Source organism: Ischnura elegans, chromosome 11, assembly GCF_921293095.1.
Source record: "Ischnura elegans chromosome 11, ioIscEleg1.1, whole genome shotgun sequence".
NCBI classification, from domain to species: Eukaryota; Metazoa; Arthropoda; class Insecta; order Odonata; family Coenagrionidae; genus Ischnura; species Ischnura elegans.
The window spans coordinates 43,850,709-43,876,081 of NC_060256.1; the positions used below are offsets into that span (position 1 = coordinate 43,850,709).

General features: G+C 39.3%; 1 protein-coding gene across 5 annotated transcripts in view; it reads right to left on the reverse strand.

The window, feature by feature from the left end:
• The window catches only part of LOC124167546 (ETS-like protein pointed), a 592,213-nt gene that overhangs the window by 282,864 nt on the left and 283,976 nt on the right, over positions 1–25,373 (reverse strand). The gene's annotated exons all lie outside the window — the stretch shown is intronic.

The window sequence follows — 25,373 nt, forward strand, 5'->3', positions numbered from 1 at the left end:
TCAGTTCGCGGATTAAGTCTTTCTGCACCGGATCCCATACGTTCGCTGCATATTCAAGGTGCGGTCGGACGAGAGCGAAATAGCACCTTTCGTTCACTTTCTCATACGAAAATCTTCCCACAATACGCTTGACGAATCCTAATTTCTTCAGGGCTATGCCGCAAATATTATTTATATGTGTTCCCCACGTTCCCTCTTCAGAACATTCGTCGATAATATTCGCCGCAGTAATCTGTATCTGAGCTTCAGTGCATGCTATGATAATGAATGATACGTCATTTTAAAAACAATTTCATTCTAAATTCAGATTTATTTTCGTTTCATGAAATATTCAAAAATGTAGACACGCCAGCGCAATAAATATCACACCTAAATCGGTTGACCTTAATCGGAGATTAAATCGGCGAGTCGAGAAATCATAACAGCTGGAAATAGATATTTTACCCCTTGCGCTAAAGTGAGGAGTCAAGCTCGTCATGATCTTCCGATGCCAAATCCTGCAATGACGAGTGTAACTCGTCGGCAGCGTTTCATAATTTTATCACTATTTAGGGGGGCAATATGAATATTTTGAAAGTTAAACAATGTTAAAATAATAATGTACATAAAGAACTCATATTTCATGAAATATGAATTATTTGGAAGGAATAAAATTATTTCTTACGAGTAGCGATAGCTGTGCTCTCGATGTATTTTATTAGATACTTTACAATATGAAATAATAATCACTTTTTATTTAACTGTTCTGCGTTGACTATAAACTACAAAATATCATTTAATTACCTACCATTCCAGTTAAAAAGGGCCACAGAAAAAATAAATAGAAGATAGGAGCACAACATTCAACATACAAATTAAAGTGGAAGGTCAAATGGGTCAAACGGGCCAAATATCGGTTTTTGAAATTCCACTTAGGAGAAATTACATGTAATGTCGAAATTATTATGATAAAGTTGTTTGAAATCCACTATGATAACATTTAACCATAAAATATCATCGATAGTCATAAATACCATCGTTTTAAATCCCAGGGCTTTCCTAATTTTAGCGGCTATAGAGCATAAACTTGACTGCCTCATCGCAAGTGTTTGGGCGTTTTTGGGCGCCCCGACTTCTATGTGCAAGGGACTGAAATACACGTGAAAAGTGTGCATGAGAGTCCAAGTGTACGTATCTTTCCTCAATCCCTTTTCAGCGACTCCGGTGAGAAATAGAATCGAAATTGCCCGCCTATATATCCCGTTTTCACGGTAGAACTTTGTTAGAGTTCCATGCGTCTCCATTTCCTTCGAGAATACGGTATTCAACCGTGGAGACGTTTCTCGTCGCTTCTCCTCGTATGGGTGAGAAAGGGAGGTTTTATAGACACCATTCACTCCCGAGGCACATGAGTGCCCTATTGTTGGTGGGAGAGAAAATCGTTTTCTCCGTGTTCCTCTCGGCTCTCCCCCTGAAGGTATCTGTCCAATTGGCGGGGGGATTGTGTGCGCAATCATTGCGTTACATGTCTTATTTCTTCTTCACCCTCCACCCCCGGTGTACCGGCCTTAGAGATCGCTCGCTCCTGTAGGCCAGGATTCAATTTTCTTCCCCTGTCCTGCCCTGACTGCGCTTCGCTCCTTTTTTTTCTCTTCACGCCGTGTTCAGATCCCTTACCTCCGACCATCGCGAAGTCTTAAACCTGAATCACACGATCATTTTTCCGTCCCTGAGAATGATAGCTCGAGCGATAGGTTGACATGAAATTTAATCCGAAGATCCAAGCGTGACGGAGTGGAATTTTTCCATATTGAAATCAACACTAGCAATTTCCCATGATTATGAACTTTAATTCCGAGTTAGCCCAGGAGAGGGCGCGCGGCGAAATGTAACATTAGAGGGCGCGTGGGGTGTAATCGACACCCCAAGGAAAATATTTTTTTCTCTTTCCTCGTTTGAGCCCTTCCCAACTAACGCCAAGATATCTATGACTAGGTTAAAGAAAATTGAATTCCGAGGGCTTTTCAAACGTTTATTTTTTATTTGACGTTTCATGTTTTTTGCTTTGGTCTTCACATATTCTTGTATGTTATGTATTGTGTAAAAATTGATTTTGAGGGCTTTTACAATTTTTTTTGTAATTAGTATTTTATGTTTCGTATAAGGATGGTATATATTTTTTGTGTGATGAAACCTATCAACCAATCAGGTACTTCGTATTTTATATTTTTGTCTCTATATATATTTCCTGATTTTATGTAACCACTGGAGGTTTCATAAAATCAGGAGAACATTAATGATAGGCTTGTAACAATTTTTACTATAATAATAATTATAATAAATATAGTTATGCTGTGTTCTTTTAAATCAGTCAACCGTATTAAATCGATGCCGATAATTATTCTTATTAAATAATGAAGAACCATGGGGTGATATACACCCCGCCCGCCCTTTCCCGGGTTTAAGTTTTGATGTTACTAAATCATCTCCAAGGTACAAAATGAACCATCCGAACCATACATTATTGTATAGCGCTTCAGTAATTATGAGGAATACTTTTACAGGGGAATACGTTGAAGGCTTTGAAATAGCATATACTACCAATACATTCAATTGTACCTCAATACGCGGCTCCTGACTCTCATACCAGCCAGCCATACAATGAGATGCGACGAAAAAAGTGTTTAATGAAATTATTTTATAGCGCTTCAGTTATTACGAGGAACACTTTTAAAGAGGAATACGTTAAAGGCTTTGAATCACCATATATGCGACACGCTTTTTAATTCAATATTTTCACTATAATGTTTGTGATTGCGAGTAATAGCATTGAAAGGTTATGAATTTGATAAATAACATCATAATGTATAGAAATTTCTCATTATATCCCTAATTAGACCTTAATTCCCCGTGGAAGTCGGATCAATTTGTCCGTCAGCGACGCGAGTGGCTACTTATGTAAAACCATTTAAATGCGCAGTGGCCGACGACACATCGCTACCTCGGTTTGACAAGGTTCTAACTGACCGTCAGCTGGTTTTGAGAAAAACCTTGTCAAAGTTTTAAACTGCTCTATTTCCATTATTAATAGGAATTTATTTTTGATTTTTGGCAATACACTAGTGATCCACTAGACACACTAGTAATTATTACTTTAAGAAAATATGTTATTTATTTTATTTTTTTACATGTTTATATGAGTAATAAAATAAGTAAAATGCAGTTAGAACCTTGTCACACCAAATATTAGTTTTTTCTCCTTGCAGTTGGAACTTTGTCACTGTTCTAAATCTGTTATTATTTTACATAGAGGAATAAAAACCGGTGCAACACAAAGAGGGACATAAACTTAGTTATCGTGAGTGAAAACACCAAATTTTGCAAAAATGTCAGTTAGAACCTTGTCAAACCAAGGTAGCGACATGTTGAGGCCGACTTGAGGATCCTCTATTGTAATATTCGAGCCCAGTAGACTCATCTGTACCTCAATACTCAGCTCTTGACACTCAAGCCTCCAGCCACTCTATATGATGCGAGGAGAAAAGTCGGAACGGTTGAATACCGGTGTTTTCGAAGGAAATGGAGACGTACGGAACTCAAACAAAGTTCTCCCATGGAAACGGGAAATAAAGACGGGCAATTTCAATCTTATTTCTCACCCGTGACACCGAAAAGGGAGCGGAAAAAGATAAATAAGCTCTTGGGTACACTTGTGTGCTCGCATTTACTTCCCTCGCCTATCCCAAGAAGACGCGACTACGGGACCGAGCGATTCATTCCTTGGGTGTTATTACGATGCTCTTGTTACGGGCAAAGAAGCCGGAACGGAAGCAAAAAACCGATAGGTAACAAAAAAGCAAGTTTCGAGTCACATTTTTGCGTTCAAAAAAAACTCTTCCCGACGAATTTATCACTCATCTGGTGGGGAGAAACTAATAATTTGAATATTTCTTGCATGAAATATATTTCCGCTACTCCTGTGCAAACATTTTTAGCGATGAAATGCGTTCTCCTCAAAGACTATAGAATTCCAAGCTAATCTGAATTCCGATACAAGGGTCGGTAAGTAAATCATGGGAAAGGCATGTTACCGCGGATGACATATCTTGATGGAGAAAGCTCCAAATATAGGAAATTTTGAAATACCTATCTACAAAATAAAAGTCTTTTTACATATTAAAAAATATAAGAATACCTTTTTGCTGTTTTTACCTAAAGGGGGTCAGCCTTAAAGCATCGAAGAGTAATTGCATTAATTTTCAAGGGATAATATATGAACCACACTCAGTGAGTCATATCGTGCTAGAAGAATATCGCCCAAAGGTTCTCTGTGGTTCGCCTGGAGTTATTTGCAAATGAATGCTGCAATTGAAGTAATTTCTACCATAGAGCAAGTATATCTTACTATATATACTTACTCTATCTATAATTACTCTATGATTCTAGTTACACGATAATGGTACTGCGGTCGTCTAGAATAGCTTAAAAAACTAATTAAAATAATATATATTATAAGGATTGAATAATCCCAATTCTCTGCATCCTCATATCACTTTTTTAACCTTGTTACATACGGTTTATGATGCCCTATCTCTAACGTCGCTTTTTTATAGACATTAATATTTATTATCGCCTTATTTTTTCATTACAATTACAAAACGTAATTTTTTGACCGTACAGTCACGATAACAAGTCGATATCATAGGAATTATGACCTATGAACTATTAAGATTTAAAACAAAGAAAATGAAGTAAGTCCCTTCTGGTTCTCGGTACAATCTTTGCCTTAGCCTCTAGGGGCCGCGAGAAAGTAGCCGGGTCGCAGGTAGAAGACCCTCACTACTGTGGAAGATGAATGCAGTAGACGTAGTTGTTTTTCCTAAGATGAGTTATAAAGTTCATAAAGTCGACTGAACAGCAAATTTTACGGTGCGCGGAGTCATTTATTGCACTGGCGTTTCTACATTTTTGATTTTTTCACAAAACAAAAAAATAAATCAGAATTTAAAATAACACTATCTTTAGAATGACGTATTATTTATTATTTTAGCATGCACTGAAGCCCAGATATAAATTTGCAAGTAGTACAGAAGTTTCACCTCACCACCACATCAATTTCAAAGTGCAATAATCTTCATTGGTTAAAAAGATCAACTAATAAATGCAATTTTCAGCATTGCTCATTTTTAAAGAGCGTGTCTATATAATTTAAATATTTCCTCTAAGCCTTAATTACACGTTAAGCGGAGATTTTGCCGCATTTTTCGGAAATTCGAAATTGCGCGTTTACTGCGTATAAATCACTGGTGGCACATTTTGGCATTCTATTTCTGTACTTTTTCATCGACTAAGAACATTATCTTTTGCAATTCCTCCAGAAAAATTATTCAAAGTATTTATGAAGAAATTTGCATACTAATATGCTTTTTTTGTTTATAAATGAAAGAGAAAATATTTAAAGTGCTTTTAATATTAGAAGTTAACCAAATGCGTTAAAATACCCTAAAATATTAATGTATATTTAGGAAAACCAAAAATAAAAAACTATTCAAAGTATTTATGAAGAAATTTGCATATTAATATGCTTAATTTTTGTTTGTAAATGAAAGGAAAAAATACTTAAAGTGCTTGCAATTATAAGAATTTATCCAAATGCGTTAAAATACCCTAAAATGTAAATGTAGATTTAGGAAAACCAAAAATATTTAAGTGCGACATAAAAACTGAAAGCGTGCACTAGCGCTATCCTCGTGAGCGCGTGTAGATAAGGGTTAATCTCTGGGTGCCGCAAGAAATTAGCCGGAGGCCGCGGGTTGACGATCCTTATTATAGAAATAAAGGAGTACGGATTAGAGGAATGGGTTTACAGGGGAGTAACAACATGGCACACGGAGGAGAGGGGGCGCTGGCAGGAAAAAACTGCTTAGGCCGTTAGACGACGAGTGTGTTTTGGAATAGACTTTCTCAACAGTCAGCCGAGACCACTTCCGCTGGTCTCAACGAATCATTCTCCCTCACTCCCGACCCTAACCTCTTCCTCTGTTGATTCATCTCTGACTGCCTCTTTTATTTGTAAATCGACATTTAAATACGCAACTCGTGGAGCAAGTAATAACTCACAAGCATCACAAAACTAATAACATACAAATACTCTGTCATGATAGATCAAAATTGAGTGTGTAGCACTTGAAAAAATAGCAGGCCCCGGTGGCGGCAGGGTAAAGTTCTTCCCTGCCGAACGAAAGGTCGCAGGTTCGAGTCCTGCCTGGGAAATTTACCCTTACCCTGGGCATGGATGTTTGTGCACGTTTGATTGTTAAATATTATAAAAAAAAACGATGTAAAGGCCGAATAGCACTGTTTTCGTAGGTGTGTAAATCAATAAAAAAATAAAAAAACTGTATTGGGTTCCAGAAAAATTCTTCTCACGGTATTTCGAGAAGCTATAGGCCGATTACAAAGAATATTACACATACTATCATGCATGAACAACTTTAAAAAATTATATGGATAGGAAATTAGCAAACTATGTCTATTATATTTCATTATATCCATAAATCCTACTCTCTTCCTCTGTGGAGTTATCTCAGACTGCCTCTTTCTTATTTGTAAATAGAAATTTATATACGCAACTCGTGGAGAGAGAAAAAACTTACAAATACCCTTCAACTAACAACACACAAATACTGCGTCATCGTCACAGAGAGACTCGGATGCACCTGAGCATGTCGAAAAAACTGTCCATATGTATACAATAATAATGTATCAACCTATGTTCATTGTGTTTATAAACCCGGCACTAACCAGGTCCATCATTCGCCCTGAAGACGATGGCAGAGAAGGCTATCGAAACGTTGGCAGCAATGTCCATCCTGACCCGGCTGATTTCCCGAGAAGAGTTCATCAGCAAGATTCGCCGGGAAAGCACAAAATCCTTCATCTGTTGGCGATGTTTGGGATAATTTGTGCAGTACTCGAAAGAACAGAACTGCAATGGGCTTCAGAAACAATAGACTGACTGTCTTTTTAGAATCTATGGGCCAATCACAAAGGAGATTACACATACCGCTACGTCGGAAAGATTTGTAAAAACTACATGCATAGCAGTAAAGCCCTAATTATGAAAATGAAGGATTCCACACATTGCCTTAATTATTGTTGAAGTATAACAATGATAAATGTAGGTTTACATGTAGCACTAAGGGAATCAGCCCGGCCTATCTCACCACCCTTGTTCAGTTCCCCTAAACAACTAATTTGGTTCAAAGAAATGTCTATTCCCTCCAAAAATATCTATGAATTATAATTCCTTCCTTCCCCTCCCCGTTGACCCAAGATTATTCCCTCTAGTAGTTTTCGGCTGACCTATCCGATTAGTACTCGCTCTATCCTAAATTTCGTATGATGATAATATCAGGAGGAGGCCACCGACAGCTGAGATCATTTGCGCCATGAGGGAAGGTTATGGAAGGGAATAGTGTAGAGAAACCCGGCGTCGGCAATAGCCTGCTCTTAACGAAAGGAGATTACGGTTTAATGTCCCATCCGACGGAGTGGGTGTTGCGCTTGAAATGTACTCCACACATCATTCAAGCATGGATCGAGCAATCTCTGAAAATTCTCTCGAGAATTCGAACCCTAGCCGCCTGTATGGGACGCCAACACTCTGGCCAACACACCAAACCGATCGCTCAAAATTCTTTCTATTCCATATACACTGTTGAAATTTACGCACCCACCATGACCAGCCTTCCTCGCTTCATTACCTCGCTCTCGTTACACCCTATCTTTTCTCCACCCTACCCATATATCGAACGCCTCCAATCTTTCATCATCCTCCTTACTCATTGCCCACGTTTCCGCAACGTAAATCGCAATGCTCCATGTAAAACTGCTCACTAGCCTTTCACACAGTTCGATAACGATCGCAATAACTCTTCCCTATTCCTAAACGCAGGTATTTAAATTCAACATTTTAGGTAGCAAATTAGAGAAAAACCGATACAGCAGTTGGACATAAGGAGATAAATGGTTCATGAACAAGGAGGCCAATTTGAGAGGATCGTGGCGTAAGAGTTTAAGGAACAGTTTAGGGAAGAATTTAACCTGGAGTGCGCTCTACGGTCCGGAAACACGGCACTTAAGAAGAAGGACGAGAGGCATTCGGGAAGTGTGTATGGAGAAGATGAAGTGGACGGAGAGGAGAAAGAAGGACGAAGTCCATGAAAGGAGGAGAGACTGCCAGAATATTTCTTCAATACTCCATGAAAAACTACCTTAATCGGTATAAAACTTCAAAAATGATAATCATCGTCTTTATTCCTAAAGCTATTATCTTCCTATTACCTTATTTCGGGGTACATTTCCTTCTATTGGGCTGCCCAAATAGTTGCCCTGTTTCACCTGTACAAGTTTGCGGACATCAATTTTTATGTTTAATCTCAGATTCCTTCCGAAATACACGATATAACTAGGCAACGACCGGCCAACAGTAAGATCGAGCACACTCAATATTTCGAAAGAAAATTCTAAACAAATGTTGTTTAAGAGAGCATAAATTACTAAAAATGAAGTGAATTGTAAAAAAAAACAATTATAAAACAATAAAAGAAATATATTGTGACCAATCCGGTGTTCGCTCCAGCACTGCTAGCGCCAGCGGCCGGAATAGGAACAAGGAGCAGTTCACGAAACCTGGAGAGGACGAACGGCGGACAGAGACAGACGGACGGACGATGGGAGAAGGTGCACGCGGACGGACGGAGGAGAGGTTTATTCACGGAAGAGTCGGGCACCTGAACGCCTCCCGGGATTTTGTTCTTTTCTTCTGTTGTTCAGGCTTATAAGAGTCTGGTTGATTGTATTTAGTGTGGAATTTAATATAACCAAATTGAAAAGTGGAGTCTCTTTCATTCCACAATTTTTCTCACCAACGACCGCAGGCAACCTACGAACCCAACCCGAGAGAGAGAGAGGAGTCTGGTTACAATATATATATATATATAATGAAAAATATAAAAAATGAAGTAAATAACTGTTGTAAGAATAAATAAATTGAAACATAATGCACGAAAGATAGCAAATAACGAAAATACACACAGGAGGAAGACTCGTATGCAGGAAGGAAGTTGTGGATAGCACTAGAAAATACCCACAAGTAGAAACTTTCTGGCCAGAGATAGGCTAAACGCTCCATGTAATGGATGAAACGTTGATTTTTAACAAATAACTTTTTGGAATCAACAGAAGGAAGCTTATATATCATTCTCAGAAAAAGAATGGATCATGAACAAGGAAAGCACTCAGTCTCAGCAGAAAGAAAGGGATTCCTTGAAACGAGCGTCAATATTGCCCAATAGCCGTGAAGATAATGAAAGCTGGGCATAAGATAGAAATAATTGTGAAATTTTTCTATGATTAGTGCCATGATTCGGAATTTTCATTTATAAGGCCGTAGGATAATTAACTAAAGAGTCAATGAGGTCAAAAGCTTATCTTATTCAAAATAAAATCATACTGTATGAAGTTACATTCTACCTCTTTCAAAGATATAGAACATTCGAATTTTATTCGCAATGACACACCCCATGGTTACTGAGGGATTCTTGCTTTTCAAATTAAAGATCGAATTTTTCTGGATTAAAAGAAAAAAAAGTGTAAAAAGCAGGACAAAAAGAACGTCTTCAAGTAATCGTATCAAAAAAAACATTCCAAATGTAAAAATAATTGATTCATAGCCAATTATGGAACCGCAAATAAATATGACAAATCCCTCGAATGGAGACAAGAAATGATTTTGAATCCGGACAAAAGAGAGAGAAAAGAATTTGACGAAAGAAAGGGAATCGAAATATAAATATACATCCCCTAAAACTTCAAAGAAAGCGGAAAGTTGACTCAAGGAAATGATCGGGGAGGGGGAAAGAAATGAAAAGGAAACAAGATCTCCCGTTGATTAGCTCCTGCCAGCAGGTTACAAGCTCCTTTTAAAAATAATAAGTTGACAAAAGGGAGTACTTTTTTGCTCCGTCGATCGCGACCCCACATCCGTAGCGCTGGAAACACAGGGAGGAACAGCGGAGCGGGGAGAGGTAAGGAATCGCAAACCGCTAGAGGAAAAATAAAAAGACTTTTTGCTTCCATCCATTACGATGTCTCCTGCACGACCATTTCAGTCCTCTTCCACTACCTATAGGTTCATTTTTTTTGTTCCTACAACCAGGTCCAAGCCGCATGAGGTTTATCCCCATGCATTATGGGTAGGGGCAGAGGCGTAACTACAGGGGCGGGACGCGGGGGATAGATCACTCCCTACAAAAGTCTGAGAGAAATAAAAAATTATTTTAAAATGTATTATGTAGTTTTGACACATAATAACTGCATCTCCATAAAGTTAAAAATCATTTATTAATGATGTAAAATGTATTTCTAGGTATTTTATTTTTCAAAAAATTTCCCTAGACCTCCCTATTGACCCCTCATAGCTTGGGCCCCAGGCCCTCCAATCCTCCCCCAAAGCATATTCTAAGTTACGCCACTGGGAAGGGACTCTAATTTTTCAGATTCGGATTTAAATTCCGATTCTTTCAAATCGATTCCTGATTCCGATTCTATACATTCTTATTCATACCAACAGGTGGGATATTTATCTGTCAGTAGCATTGCCTACATTAAAAATTTAGGATTTTAGGATGGAATAAAATAGCAAAAACAATTGGCATAGTTAAGACATTAGTTAGACAATTAGCATATTAGTTAGAGGACCAAAAAGTATATTTATCAGAAATATCGAATTATGACTATAGAAATATATCCTCAGCTTTAATAAAATAACAAACGCTTTCACTGTTTCGGACAAATAGGGTGGTTTCCTATTATTTTTTTATTGCCTAAATCGAAAGATTATTACTCCTGGAGTACGTATTTCACGCTTTTAGATTTTTAATACCGATATCTATTTTTCGCGATTAAATGAAAAGTGAAAATTTTCAAGCGCGCGAAAACGCGACGCTTAAGTATGAATGTCGGGAAGTCTCTCCGCGTGACGTATTTCTGGTTCCCCCTCCCGCCCTGCGAGGTGACCTTGAGGCGAGGCTTAGCGCTGATACGACGCAGGCTGCTAGCGGCTAGCCTAGTACCCTGCTGGCTGGTAGCGCTTGGCTTAAATAAGGATTATTAATAACTAATCAAGCGAGGAAAACTTTCCGACCTTAGCCAGTTTTAATAAGTGATTGTTAAGACATGTTTCCCTGAGCTCTGCGCCTCATGCATGCAATGGTAACCTCAGACGACGTTTAACTCCTATCTTCTCGTATAGAAACTAGGTCCCTGTGACGTCACGTGGAGTGGCATCGCATGGGCGCCAATCTGGCCCTTTTCAAATGAGGATAAAAATGGACCATTGCCATTCGTCTAACCCGGTATTTCTAAAACAAAATAATTTGTATATTATGAATACACTAATGGTGGGTAACGAATCGCAATCAATGCCTTTCGTTTTCTTTGATGAAGGAAACCACCCTATTGTGAACTTAACAACCTACTGTGCACAATGGTTCAAGTGCATGGCGACCTTTATGGCACAAGCTTATAGTCTGTTTTCAAAATATTTATCTTCCCGGAATCGACTTTAGGCGATCGATTCTCGATTTCGTTCCCGAGAATCGGTGGCATCGAGAATCGAAATTTGAAATCGACTCGTCCCTAATTATGGGTATTCTTCCGATCGTTCGAGCGATCATAATAAAAGCTCAGCCATAAAAAAAAGTTAAATCGCCTGAACTACGGGTACGTAGGAAACATGAATGTGTCTCTTCTTGTTGGCTGACAGCTATCGGTCTTTAAGCCTATTTCCTCGATAAAATGGATGGAAGACTTGATCGTGTACTCTGTGAGATTATAAAAGCCATTCGGGGAAAATTGACCGTGAGCGAACTCTTTCAAGCTCGGAATAATGGTTATCTCCGTGCTTTTTGTTTGTGTTAGACATCGCCAACTTCACGCTGCAAGTAGTGATTGGACGAAGGGTGAAATACAGGATTGAATATAAATATTCCGGCACGTGCGGATAGGTGAAACAAAGAAAAAAAAAGATCAGATAGATTCATTCACAGCGATATGAGTTCATTCATCGGCAAAGTTTCACGAGCATAACAGCCTTGTTTTCAAATAACTTCCTCAGAGGCTTGATAACCTTCTGAAAACTAAATGGTGTTTTCAAAACACTACATCTCAGCCCACGGTTATGTTTGTTATCTAAACATTTTGAGTCAACGAGAAGTTCGCGATGCGGTGCAGTGTCGATGAAACATAGGTTGACTAATAGTTGAGAGGATCGCATATCTTATTTCCCAGAAAAATTCTTTTTATTCAATGTTATTTCTGCACGGCTCCCATTAGTACTAGTAATTTCTTTTAAATTAAATACGTACCCAATATATAAGTATTGCTTTGTGTAGTTATTTTCTTCCATTTTTTATTTTTCTCTAAAACGCCTGACACCGAAGAATAAATTATTTATTAATGAAATCCTAAGATCCAAGCATGATGGACTGGAATTATTTCATATTGAAATAAACACTTGCAATTTTCCACGGTTATAAAACTTACTCCAACCGTCTTTTACTAGATGATGGCTCTGTGGGACGATACGCGTAAAACGAATTAAATTATAGTCATAAGGTGCAACTACCTTTTATTTCAATATATCGAACTTCCACCATAATTATTATTAAAGTGTTCTACCAATTAAGGTAGGTTTCCATGGAGTACCTCAGAAGTATACCGGGAGCCTACCCATCCCTCAAGCACTTCCATGTTCAATTCACAATAAGGCCTACTCCCTTTCATCCTATCTAAAAATCCTATTCTTTTCCTTTCTAACCTTCGTTTACCTAACATTCTACCCTCTATACATTGTTTTCAACATCCCCTCCACGCTAAGTGCTCGCTCCATCCATACCTTCTATCTCCTCCGTATCTCATCTAAAAGCTGACTCTCCTCACCCACTATTCCCAGCACTTGGTCGTTTCTCCTCCTCTCCGTCCAATTCACCTTCTCCATTCTATGCCACACACATCTCGAAAGTCTCCAGTCTTCTCTCGTCCTCCTTCCTCAGTGTCCACGTTTCCGCGCCGTAAAACGCTACACTCCAAATCAGACTCTTCACTAACCTTTTCTTTAAACTCTTACTCAGCGATCCTCTCATAAGCTCCTTCCTGTTCATGAACGCCTCCTTTGCTACTTCCACTACGTCTGAATCAGTTGAACTTATTAGGTTTCTAGGACCTTGAAAATGATGTAGTAACATCGAAATCAGTAGCTTGAAACGTAGAATTTCGCAGCGAGATTCATTGATGTCGACGACTTTCGGGGGCAGCTGTGTATTGCGCGTTGTCATGCAAGCTTTCGCGGCCAATGCAGACCGCATCATCAGGCGATGAATGAGAAATTGGACAAAGATTTCAATTACAGCAGAACCTCGGATAACGACCACAATCCGTCCCAGAAAGCTGGTCGTTATCCGAAATGTTCGCTAAACGAAACAATTTTCCCCATGAGAAATAAAGGAAATAAGAATAATTGGTTCCTAGCTCCTATCGACTCGCTATTAAATGAAAGTTACAGGCATACAAGACAGGCAAGTTATATAGGTATTCTATTACATTGTATTATATGTAGACTTACTATTGTAGACATTGTATTACTTAGTATCCATTTGGGATCGCGCAGCACCGAACCCAAACATGGCCGCTACACATCTGTTCGCTAACCGAAATTTTGTTCGCTATCTGAGACAAATTTTTAGCGAATTTTTTTTGTCGTTATCCGAATATTTCGTCATCAGAGGCGTTCGCTAACCGAGTTTTCACTGTATATACATTATCATCTAGCGATTTGATCGATGGATTTGTCTTCCTCATAGGAAAATCCTCTAAAATCGCTGGCACATTAATGTCTTTGCCTGGTTTCGCTATTTAATTGGGCCCTCTTCGCTTGTATAGCGTTGAGGTGTTATTCCCCGTCCCATCCCTTCCGAACCTATCCCTTCCCAGAGACGTCGACGGGCTCCTATCGCCGCGGCGCCTCTTTCCTTTTTCCTTCCTCTCGATCCCCTCCCCGGGTGATCGGGCATATAAGTTCTGACTTGGTTCCCGGCCCCGGTGTGTTGTATCCCTGAAGGGCTCCCCATTGAGCCCTTAATCCGTTTGTATATGCATTATTCATGCTACCTGCAATGGCCGCGAAAGCTTGCATGACAATGCGCAATACGCAGCTGCACCCGAAAGTCGTCGACATCATCGAAATCAATGCCGAATCCGCTGAACTTATTTGGTTTCGAAGACCTTGAAAATGATGTTGTACCATCGAAACCTATGTTGGAATAAAATTTTATAAACGAGGTAAATTTCAATTGTTTATTTCAATAAAATATTTATTGGATAGAGCTTTCGCGATGTTACTTTTGTGTACAAGTGACACACATCAAAATAGCATCCCCGAAGTATGTGCGAATAATCCACAGAAAAAAAGCGTTCGCCTTGATCCTGGTCAGGGCGAATGAATAATTCTCTGAGGATTTTTCGTACAATTTGAGCATTGCGGGCGACTCCCGTAAAAGTAATCACCGTCGCTAGCCCCGGTATACTTAAAATTAGTCAAGAACGAGCACCTCTATGTGTTTCAGGTCCGGGCCTGTTCTCCGGCTGTGGCGCTGTGCGCACGATTTGGACTGCTTGTGGCATCATATTCTCAGCACTCAATAACACCTTGTCCGCTTGAGTCCACAAACATCCAAAGAGGAATGACGCCTCGGCCGCTTAACTGGCTAAAGCACTCGACCGGAATTCGGGCGATCCGGGTTCGTATCCTGGTCAAGGCGAATTATTTATTCTCTGTGGATTTTTCGCACAATTTGTGCACTGCTGGTGGCCCCCGTAAAAGTTATCACCGTGGCTAGTTATGGTACACTCAAAATCCCCGAAACAACTTCACTTCACTTTTTGACGAGAGTGAAAATTTTCCCAAACTTGGTTTGATAGTTCATTAATGAAGGAAAATGTGCATTGAGCGAGAGCCGGAAGAAATGTGTCGCCCGCTACTCGATAAACGCGGTATTTTCCAGTGATTGGATCCGGAAATAAGCCGACCGGATTAACCAATAATTTTCATATCATATGCTCTCCGTGCAACGAAAACTTTCCATTAAAACCAGTTCCATGCAACCGGAAAACATGACCATTTCCAAAAGGACACGTTGACCATATGACAGGATGAGAAGATCCATTTAAGGAGCATAGTCTGAAATGTCTTTCCCGCGTGAAAATCATTTCCTATCGAATGACAACTCAATTTCGTATTTAAAGGTGGACGTGATCCACCGAATTGAATTAGTAAAAGCCATGAAAGGAAGTGTACCTTGCTAATAAAGGAAAGGAAAATTTGGAAGTATCACACCTGAATTCTATCGAAAGGCATCAATCAACTTAATATTTTCTCGGTACGTGATCATCCGTGACTGAGGTGCTTGCATACAGAATATGCGAAGTACTTTCAGATCATTCATATGTACTGATATAAATAGTACAAAATGACATGTTTATTAAGCAGGTATAGATAATATGCATCAATAGGGTGGTTTCCTATTATTTTTTTATTGACTAAATCGAAAGATTATTACTCCTGGAGTACGTATTTCACGCTTTTAGATTTTTAATGACGATATCTAATTTTCGCGATTAAATGAAAAGTGAAAATTTTCAAGTGCGCGAAAATGCGACGGGTAAGTATGAATGCCGGGAAAACTCCCGTGTGACGTCGTTCTGGTTCCCGCTGCCGCAAATGAGGTGACCTTGGGGCGAGGCTCTGAGCGCTGATACGACGCAGGATGCTAGCAGGTAGCAGAGTACCATGCTAGCTAGTAGCGCTTGGCTTAAATAAGGATTATTAATACCTTATCAAATGAAGAAAACTTTCTGACCTTAGCCAGTTTTAATAGGTAACCATTGAGAGATGTTTCCCTGAGCTCTGTGCCTCATGCATGCATTGGTAACTTCAGACGATGTAAAACTCCTACGTACTCGTATAGAATCTAGGTCCCTGTGACGTCTCGTGGAGTGGCATCGCATGGGCGCCAAACTGGTCTTTTTCAAATGATGATAAAATTGACCATTAGCATTCGTCTAAACCGGTATTTCTAAAACCAAATAATTTGTATACCTATTATGAATACACTAATGGTGGGTAACGAATCGCAATCAATGCCTTTCGTTTTCTTTTATGAAGGACACTACCCTATTGTTGCAAAAACATACATGTCGCTTGGTGAAAAAAATATAATGTACTCAAGGTACAGTGAGAGTCATGGTATAAAAATATAGGCACGTAACCATACCAGATTTTGAGTTATTAGCAACACAATGCTGCCACTGAAGTCACATCACTTTATTTGTATGAAAATGGCGCTAAAGCCGGCACAAATTGTTGCAAAAAGTCTGACCGAAAAGTATAAGGATTAAATAATGCCTATTCAGTGTAAACTAATTTTTAATGTTAACCTCGATAGATATCGTCATTTTGACAACACTTTTTTTCAAAACAAAATACGCGAAGAATATTTGCGCAGTCACGAACTTACCTCCTAAAACTTTTTTTACACAGACACGTAATTTCGCAGGTTAGAACTGCATTAATTTAACATTTTGGCAAGCAATCGTGCGAATTAGAAACGAAATTAGAAAAGAGGCAATTCTGCCATCTTACGTCCATGAATTCTCGCAATCGTAATAGCAATTCACCGATTTACAGGACGCAATTTGGACTGCGCCTTCGTACACATGTTAATTTGAGTAAATACGTGTCCCGTGTAAAACGGCATAGCGAGCATCTATCTTTTACCCGAAATTGTAATTCTTCCATTAAATATTGAAATGATGGCTTGGAATTATCCTCGTTTATAAAATTTATTCCTACCTAGGTTTTTCTATTACTATATCATCTTCAAGGTAAAAAATTATACAAAATGTTGTCTAGTGAATACAATTTATACCATTTTTAACCGTAGTCGGGGAAAGTAAGGTATTAAAGTAAGATATGTTCAAAATGTTTTCTACTGCATTCACTTTATACAATGTTTAACTGTAGTGGAGAATGTAAGGTACTAAGGCAAGGAAGTACTTACTTTTCCCCACAAGATTTAAAAATTGCATAAATTGAATTCACTACGCACCATTTTTAACCTTGAAGATTACGTAGTGACATCGAAACTTAGATCGGAATAAATTTTATAATTATATTATTGCAAGTGTTCATTTCAAAATGGAAAAATTATGCTCCATCACGCTTGGATCTTCGTATTTTATTCTTTCATTAAAGGCTGACGAGGAGAGCTAAGGACATAACCAAATTTAAAATTAATACCGAAGAAAAATAAATTGATTATTTTTAACATTTCCTGAGGAGAACATAATTGACACTATCTCCCTAAGTTCTCTTCTGCCTTGTATTTTTTCCCACAAATCGTTTCGAAACTCTTTGCGGTCACACGTTCTTCGTGACTCCGTTTCTTTCTCGTCTCCGCTTATGTTTAAGGTTTTTCGTAGGAAAAACTAAACTAGGGTTTCAGCTCGCCAGTTAGTCGAAGGGGTAGGGGGAGGTGGGGTGCGGGGATCTCTGTCGCGGGACTTGCAAACCGCATTTTCTTTCTGTTGTCTTATCTCGAGGCCGAGGCGACCACTTCCTCTCCATGACGCGTAATCAGCTCTCGAAAACGAGGATTTATCTTAAAGAAGTCTTGCGCATCTCGGGACGGAGAACATGGGGGAGAAGCCGAAGTTGTTGCAAGTTGACACGTTTCTTTCCAAACACTTTCATTCCCTACTTCACGAGGCGAGGGGAAAAAATTGACATTTTCAGAATGGGACTTCTAATTTTAAAACAATGTAGGAGAACAAAGTGAACGGCACTGAAGATAATCACATACAGATAGACAGTGGCGCAGCGAGGGGAGGTCTAAGGTTTTTCGTAGGAAAAAACGTTTTAGGGTGTTAGCTCGCTAGTTAGTCGAAAAGATAGGTGGGGGAGGGGATCTCGGAGAAATTTTTAAGTTTAATCCATTTTAATTAATTTATTACTTATAGAATAGTGTATGGATTGATAAAACGCCCCTCAGAAAGCCGTAAAACTCACAATTTTGAACCATTCATCTTAATATTTTCTGGGGAAGGACCCCCACACCACCCGCTTAGCATGGTGGGTAATCCAACCCCCCAGGCCCCCCAGTATTAGTGGCGCCTAAAACCCCCTAGCCTTAATTCTTAGCTGCGCCCCTGCAGGTAGATATTTATACAGGGTGGAGACCAATTGTGTCACGAAATTTTACCACGGTACGTCTCGGACACATCGCGATCTCCGACAGGATAAGCATTCGAAGTCATGAGTTGTCCTGAGCATCCGGGAATAGGTCAAATTCGCGGCCAATCGGAACGCTTCGCACAAAGTTTCGTTAATTTGAAAATGGTGTGTTTTCGACGTAATCGTCATTGGTAATTTAGGTTACTACTGGCAACAGCTAGCCAACGTTAAAATTTCGCGACCCAAATTTTCTCTTCCCTCAATAATCCCCGCAATGTAATCTTCCAAGATAGTCAACCACCAAGGGAGTTGTAATTGGGACTACGGATTATTATGCCAACTCAAAAATGTTGTTAAAATGGTTTTAATAAGTACCTTCTTTTAACCTACTATTTTTTATTTATTTATTTCCAAACTACCAAAAACAGCTCTATAAGGCCTCTCACATCAGGGTTATTAACATATTAACAGTTTAACTTACACAAACAACCATGCCCTGAATAGGGGAAAATTAACCAGGCGGGACTCGAACCCGCGACATCCTGTTTGGCAGGCGAGGACTTCACTCCGCCGCCAGCGAGACCGGCAACTAACCAAAATTATCTACAAAATAATACAAAATTTTAGCCCTGTATGTCTTGGATACTTCGCGATCTACGAAAGACTAACAATAACCATTAGATGTCATGAGTTGTCTATAGCATCCGGCACTAGGGTAATTTCGCAGCTAATCGGAGCGCTTGCCTCAAAGTTTCGTTAGTTTAAAAATGGTGTGTTTTCGATCTGAACATCAAAAGTAATTTTGGTTCCTACTGGCATCAGCTATCCTGGATTAAAATTTTGAGGCACAATCATTTATTCACCCAGTATATAAGTATATCCTCAGTTCGGCGAAAGGGGTTGGAAATTAAGTTTTAACATCCTCATAGCGCAGTGGTGTGTATTCTACTCATATACATCTTTGATGTTTGATTTGCTTATTCTCTCCACTTTGTAGCATTACCCTCACGAGTTCCTGTAGCCCTAGTTCTTAAAACGCACGCCTAAATATTTCGTTATTTCTTTTTACTTCCAGTGAATTCTTCCACGTTAGTAACTCACTGATGTACAAGAAAATCTACGAAAATTTAAGTCTATTCCAATCTACATGGTTCAATATGGCTACTGATGTCTCTAAAAATCTCAGGACGTATTTCAATTTCAAGGAAAATATATTAATATTTCGAGAAAAATAATTCAAGGAATACTCTTCTAAAAAACGAAATTTTCAAAAACTTCAACACAGTCACAAGCAATATGTACCAGAACATGTGATGCTTCCATAAGAAGTGGTTAATTTGTAACCAATGCTAACGCCCCAAATATCTTAATTTTTGAAATTGGGGAGGGGATGATGTCCATGAGGAAATTAGAACCTTTATCAAAACTGCGGTATGACACAAAGTTTCGCTTTAAGCAGATAAAAAGGATATATCAGCATATCTTCATCCCAATTTCCGGTCGAGCAGAAAGAAGCAGATTTCACAACCACATCTGCAAGAGTATGTTCACACACCAATGAGGGTACCAAAATAACTCGGAAAATGGGATTAAACCAACACCCGCGGAGGACAGGAGCTGTAATGTTTGTGCGAAAACTAAAATGGCCTTGTGGGTGAACTTTTATCGGAATTCCCACCGGGTCACAGGCTCCATTTCTACTGACGTTTCGAGCCCCGTGTCTGGTCTCTAGTTATCCTGATTTACCCTATCATTTGCTTATAGCAAAAATTAGCATATTACCGCAGTTTTGATAAAGGATCTAATTTCCTCATGAACGTCGCCCTCTCGACCGTTTAAAAAAATTAGGAAATTTGGCGTACATGCGATGGTTACCAGTAAGCCACCTTATTTGCAAGTATTGCATTTTCCGGGAATCCAGTAGAAGTCCATGTAATGGTTGTGACTCTGGTGGAATATTATTGGCATTTATATTTTTGACAGGTAGTGTTAACTTCCTGAGATTTTTCCAGACGGGGATAACCGAATCGAACCATGCAGATTGATATTGAATTGTAAATTCCGTCTAATTCATTTATGTCAGTAAGTTGCCAACGTGGAGGAAGTCATTGAAATGCGGCAGTTCTGAGGATGAGCCCCGAGTCTGACGTGTATTTTATAAATGGAATAGAAAACCCTCAATAACTCCACATAAAATTTGTCATGGAAGAAACCAATAATGGGTTGTTGTTTATGTTTGGGGACGAAAGAGGTAGAACACGGAAATTTATATAATTTTTTGTACTTAAAAAGATAAAGAATAAAGAAAGCAAACAAAATTGTAAGTAGTGATAATATAATCATTTCTAATGCTACAATACGATTAAGTCTTAGATCGAAATGTTACCAGAAATGGAATTTCTGACGCGGTGGAAATCCCGAGGGAAGTCTAACCACATAATTTGCCAGGAGAGCATCATTTTTTTAAATGATCATACATTGTGGACGTTTTAAGGCATTCTTTCACGCTAAATCAGCTGGCTGCAGTTCCGCGAGTGCAACTACTGCATCTTTAGCTAAATTCGAGGAAACAGGCGAAGACACTGCCTTTATAACTCCATTTCATGTCCTAAATTGCAAATAGATTTAAACAATAGCGTCTTCCAACTTTAGCGCATCAGACCAAAATGAAAATTATTATTGTAGTATTCTACCGCCACTTTGAAAATAAATCAACAGCAGGTAGTGCAGCACACTTAACTCACTAAAAGCGCCCCTGGTCAGATAAAAATATTTTGCGGGAAAACTATTTTGTTTCAATGTGCCCCATGTTTCACTGTACCCTATGTTCTCCTACGGCGTCAGTTTGAATCTTTCAGAAAATATCACTGCGACATTTGATACATTCATATCCTGCTCCGTGACCGGTGGTGAAATTTACAATGATTGCCATAAGAAAAAATCCTCCGAACCGGGCATCTAACCACATGCCTTTGACCTTTGGGGCAATAAACGGACCACTACCCTCAGCAGTTTCCTTCCTTTCATTTAGATACCTGTTTTCCGTTTAATCTGACGAAATTCTAGCAGGTTAGTAAATTGAATGTTACTGAAAATTAGTAAATTCCTTAATTTCCATTACAAATAAATACATTCGAGATGGAGAGGTTCAAAAATAACTTTTCTCAAGAACATCTGATATTTTTATTAAAGTATTCTACCAATTAATCTAGGTTTCCGTGGAGTACTAAAATAAGAAATCTGGTAGCCACCCTTTCCTTCCAGCACTGCCTTCTTCAATTCACAGTAAGGCCTAATCCCTTTCAATCCATCTAAAAATCCTATTCTCTTCTTTCCCTTCCCTCGTTTACCTAACATTATACCCTTCAACATCGTTTTCAAAATCCCCTCCCCGCTAAGTACTCACTGCAACCATACCTTCTGTCTCCTCCGTATCTCATCTAAAAGCTGTCTCTCCTCACCCACCATGTCCAGCACTTCGTCGTTTCTCCTCCTCTCTGTCCAGTTCACCTTCTCCATTCTTCTCCGTACCCACATTTCGAATGCCTGCAATCTTATCTCATCATCCTTCCTTTAATTATATTTCGTTATTTAAAACTTAAAAGTGAAAAATTAGAAAACAAAAAAAGAAATGAGACATCATAGAGATCCTGCTACTTTTCAGTCTTCGTAACTTTTTAATTGAATGGAAATTAACAGCAAAATTGAAATAAGCAACAAATTGGCAAGCGTTATCGCCGAAATGCGCTAATAAACCGGTATTCACGTAAATTCCCTTGTCACGAAATCATCAGAAGAGGAGGGTGTAGGATCTCGCGGGCGCATATTCCATATCACGAGATCTTACACCCTCCCCCTCTGATATTTCCTAACTGGGCAAGTTACATAAATACCCAATCAAGTGGCGGATTCAGACGATATCGTTTCAGAAAATTATGTTAAATTCAAATGGAATTTTAATTTATATTCCAATGAGAAACTCATGAAGACAGAGGTATCAGAATTTTTATGATATTTACTTTATTTTCTTTAATCTTTCCAGATTCCATAATAATATTGAAGTTGGAGGTTTCAATGCTGCCTTGCGCATTGGAATAAATCACATTCACCTCAGGTACTCCGTTTACATTCACTCTAACGTTGAGTCGGCCAAGAATATGCGAACGCGTTCACAATCCAGGACTCTCGATGAATTCACCGGCTTAAAATAAACTAGGAACCACTGACTAAGTATTAAGATTAGTAAGACGGACAAATAATAAACCTATTAACAAAAAAAGGATGTAATGATGTAGACTTCTATAGATATCACGTGGTTTACCAGATTTTGCCTCGATGTTTCGTGACCGACTGCTGGTCACTTCTTCATGAGAAAGGCGAGAGAGAAGTGAAATACACCAAACGATGAGGTTCGCCATGAAAAAATATTCGACTTAGCCGGGACTTAGTGACTTTCCTTTCATCCTCAAGGGAGTCTTCTGAATGACTCATGATGAATTCATCTACATCTACATAATTAGCCCGCAAGCCGCCTAAAATGCGTGTGGTAGGGGGTGTTAGGACACCAGCCATTTGCACATGAAAAGGAAGTGCTATAAGGAAATTACGACTAGCATTTAATGAAATCCTTTATGGTGCGGGGGAAAACGAATTCCCACATATATCCGTTCAGCAAAACATCGCTCTTAATTTATCGCTTCTATCAGACCTGGAAATATAGTGCGGCTCTAATATTATGTTCTCCCTGTCGCTCTTAAAGATATCCATTCTCAATTGTTCAAGCAATCTAAGCCTAGCGCGCAGCCTCCGAGTCTCCAGCGGCTCCCAGCCTAATTCGCTTAATATCTCGGTACCAAACGCTGTCTGTAATTCCGTCGCATTTTATTACGATTCGCGCAACCTTCCTTTGTATTTTATTCAGTTATAGGATTAAGTCTTCCTTCACCGGATCCCTGAGGATGAAAGGCAAGTCGCTTTTCGAATCGTCGGGAGACATGGAGAAAATCACCCGGCGGGAAGCCCGAGAAATTTTTCTTCATTTGATATGCCGGGAGAATCTTGGATCTTACTTCATCTTTGGTTTTCACTATCACTTTAAGTTCTGAGATGCTATGAGGGTATTTATAGGATGGAGCGGCTAGAACGATGGCACGAAGACATCCCGACCTAAATGATGGCAGGAAACAGAAGTCTCCGCAGAGAAAGAGGGAGGATGTGGCCAAAGGAGGCTATGGACTGAGAGTGTGGCGAGGGTCGCAGAAAAACCCCGTGAGGTTAAACGCAACGCGCTCGACACAAACATATGGACATGAGGCCAAACGGGGGGGGGGGGGGGGGGAGAAAAATTTCCATCCGTTGCGAGCCATTCACGGAAGGGAGAGGACAATTCATTCAAACAATCTGAAGAGCGCGATGTAACCAGAACTAAAAATCACACATGTATTCAACGGTTCCAAAATCTCCATTCTTCCGATGCTACGGCGTCTGGTTGTTTGTTGATGACAACAGTTTCGCTGGCACTGCTGCTAGCGTCTTCAGGTCGAAGAAACGGTTGTCATCAACAAACAACCAGACGCGTTACCACCGGAAAATGGAGATTTTGGAACCTCGACACCGCGGAAACCTACGCAGTCACAATGTATTCAAAGAGACTGCATAGAGGAGGCCCAATTCCATCCCAAAGAAGGCTGATTTCTATTGCCACTTCGATCCCAGTTTAATTGGTTTTCAAATATGTCCGCGGCGCGGTGATGAGAGCAATGCCATCCACCTTTTCCCAATATTTTGCATCATAATGATTGTTAATAAAATCAACTGATTTGGACCATGAATAATGATTGTTATTGCAAGGAACAGCATTGAAAAGTTGTGGATTTGATCAATCACGTCATTATGTTAGATCTACGGTTTCCGCGGCGTTTCTCCGTACGAGTCACGGCTTTCGGGCGTTCCTCCGCGTTGTGTCGTCCATAGGTGACGACAATTTCCTCATACACCCTGCTACCGTCTTAAGGTCAGAAGTTCTGCCGCACTTCTGACCGCAGAATACCTGGAGAAACTTTCGTCACCTATGGACGACACAACGCGAAGGAAGACCCAAAAGCCGTGGCTCATACACATCACTAAATGTTTGTAAATTTCGGTTAACACCCCTAATTATACATTATTTCCCCGTGAAACTCGGATCAGCTTGTACGTCAGCGACACGAGTGGCGACTTTTGTAAACCCATTTATAGCGCGGTAAGTGGATGCCTTTTCAACATTTACCCGTACCTCAAATAAAAAAAATACATCCCAGGAACTACCATGGTTAGATTTTCAATTTTTTAAGATACAGACGAGTGTTAACAAGGCCCTCATTTATAACCCAATAAAATCCAAAGGTTGCTGCAGAAGTTTTCAACGACACAAAAAAAGACCAGTAAATCGGTATTGATGCGGGAACGCATCAATTCCTATTTACTCCCGTTTCCCGAAAAGACACAACACTCCTACTTGACCGGTCATTACATTTTACTCGTAGAAAGTCTTTAATTTACACTGTCGTCTTGAAACTTACACATTACTTTACATAGACACTTCTCAACATTTCACTGCATCTCCATTATAAAAAATATTTAATTTTTCCCATATGCATCATTAAACATGATGGACTGATGAAGATAATCGTCAAAGGGGAGGTGGACTGCAGATAAGTTACGCCATGATCCCTAATGAATTATATAGGACAGGTGATTAAGGATATAAATATAATACGAAATACGTCAATGCGAAAAAAATCAGAAATGCGGAAAGGAGAACTGCGCCAAACCAATATATGATTGTGAGTACACTTCTCTCGAGATTCTATAGCTTCTCGAGCTATACATGGCAAAAATATCTAGACAAAATTTTTCTTTTCTAGTGTATATCTTGAAAATTTCAATCTCGTAATGTAAAAATGAAATACAAGAATCTTTGTGCATTCACTTGAAATATTTATTCACACATTTACACGACCATGGTTCCAACGTAAGACGTCATCATCAGGTGACGAAGACC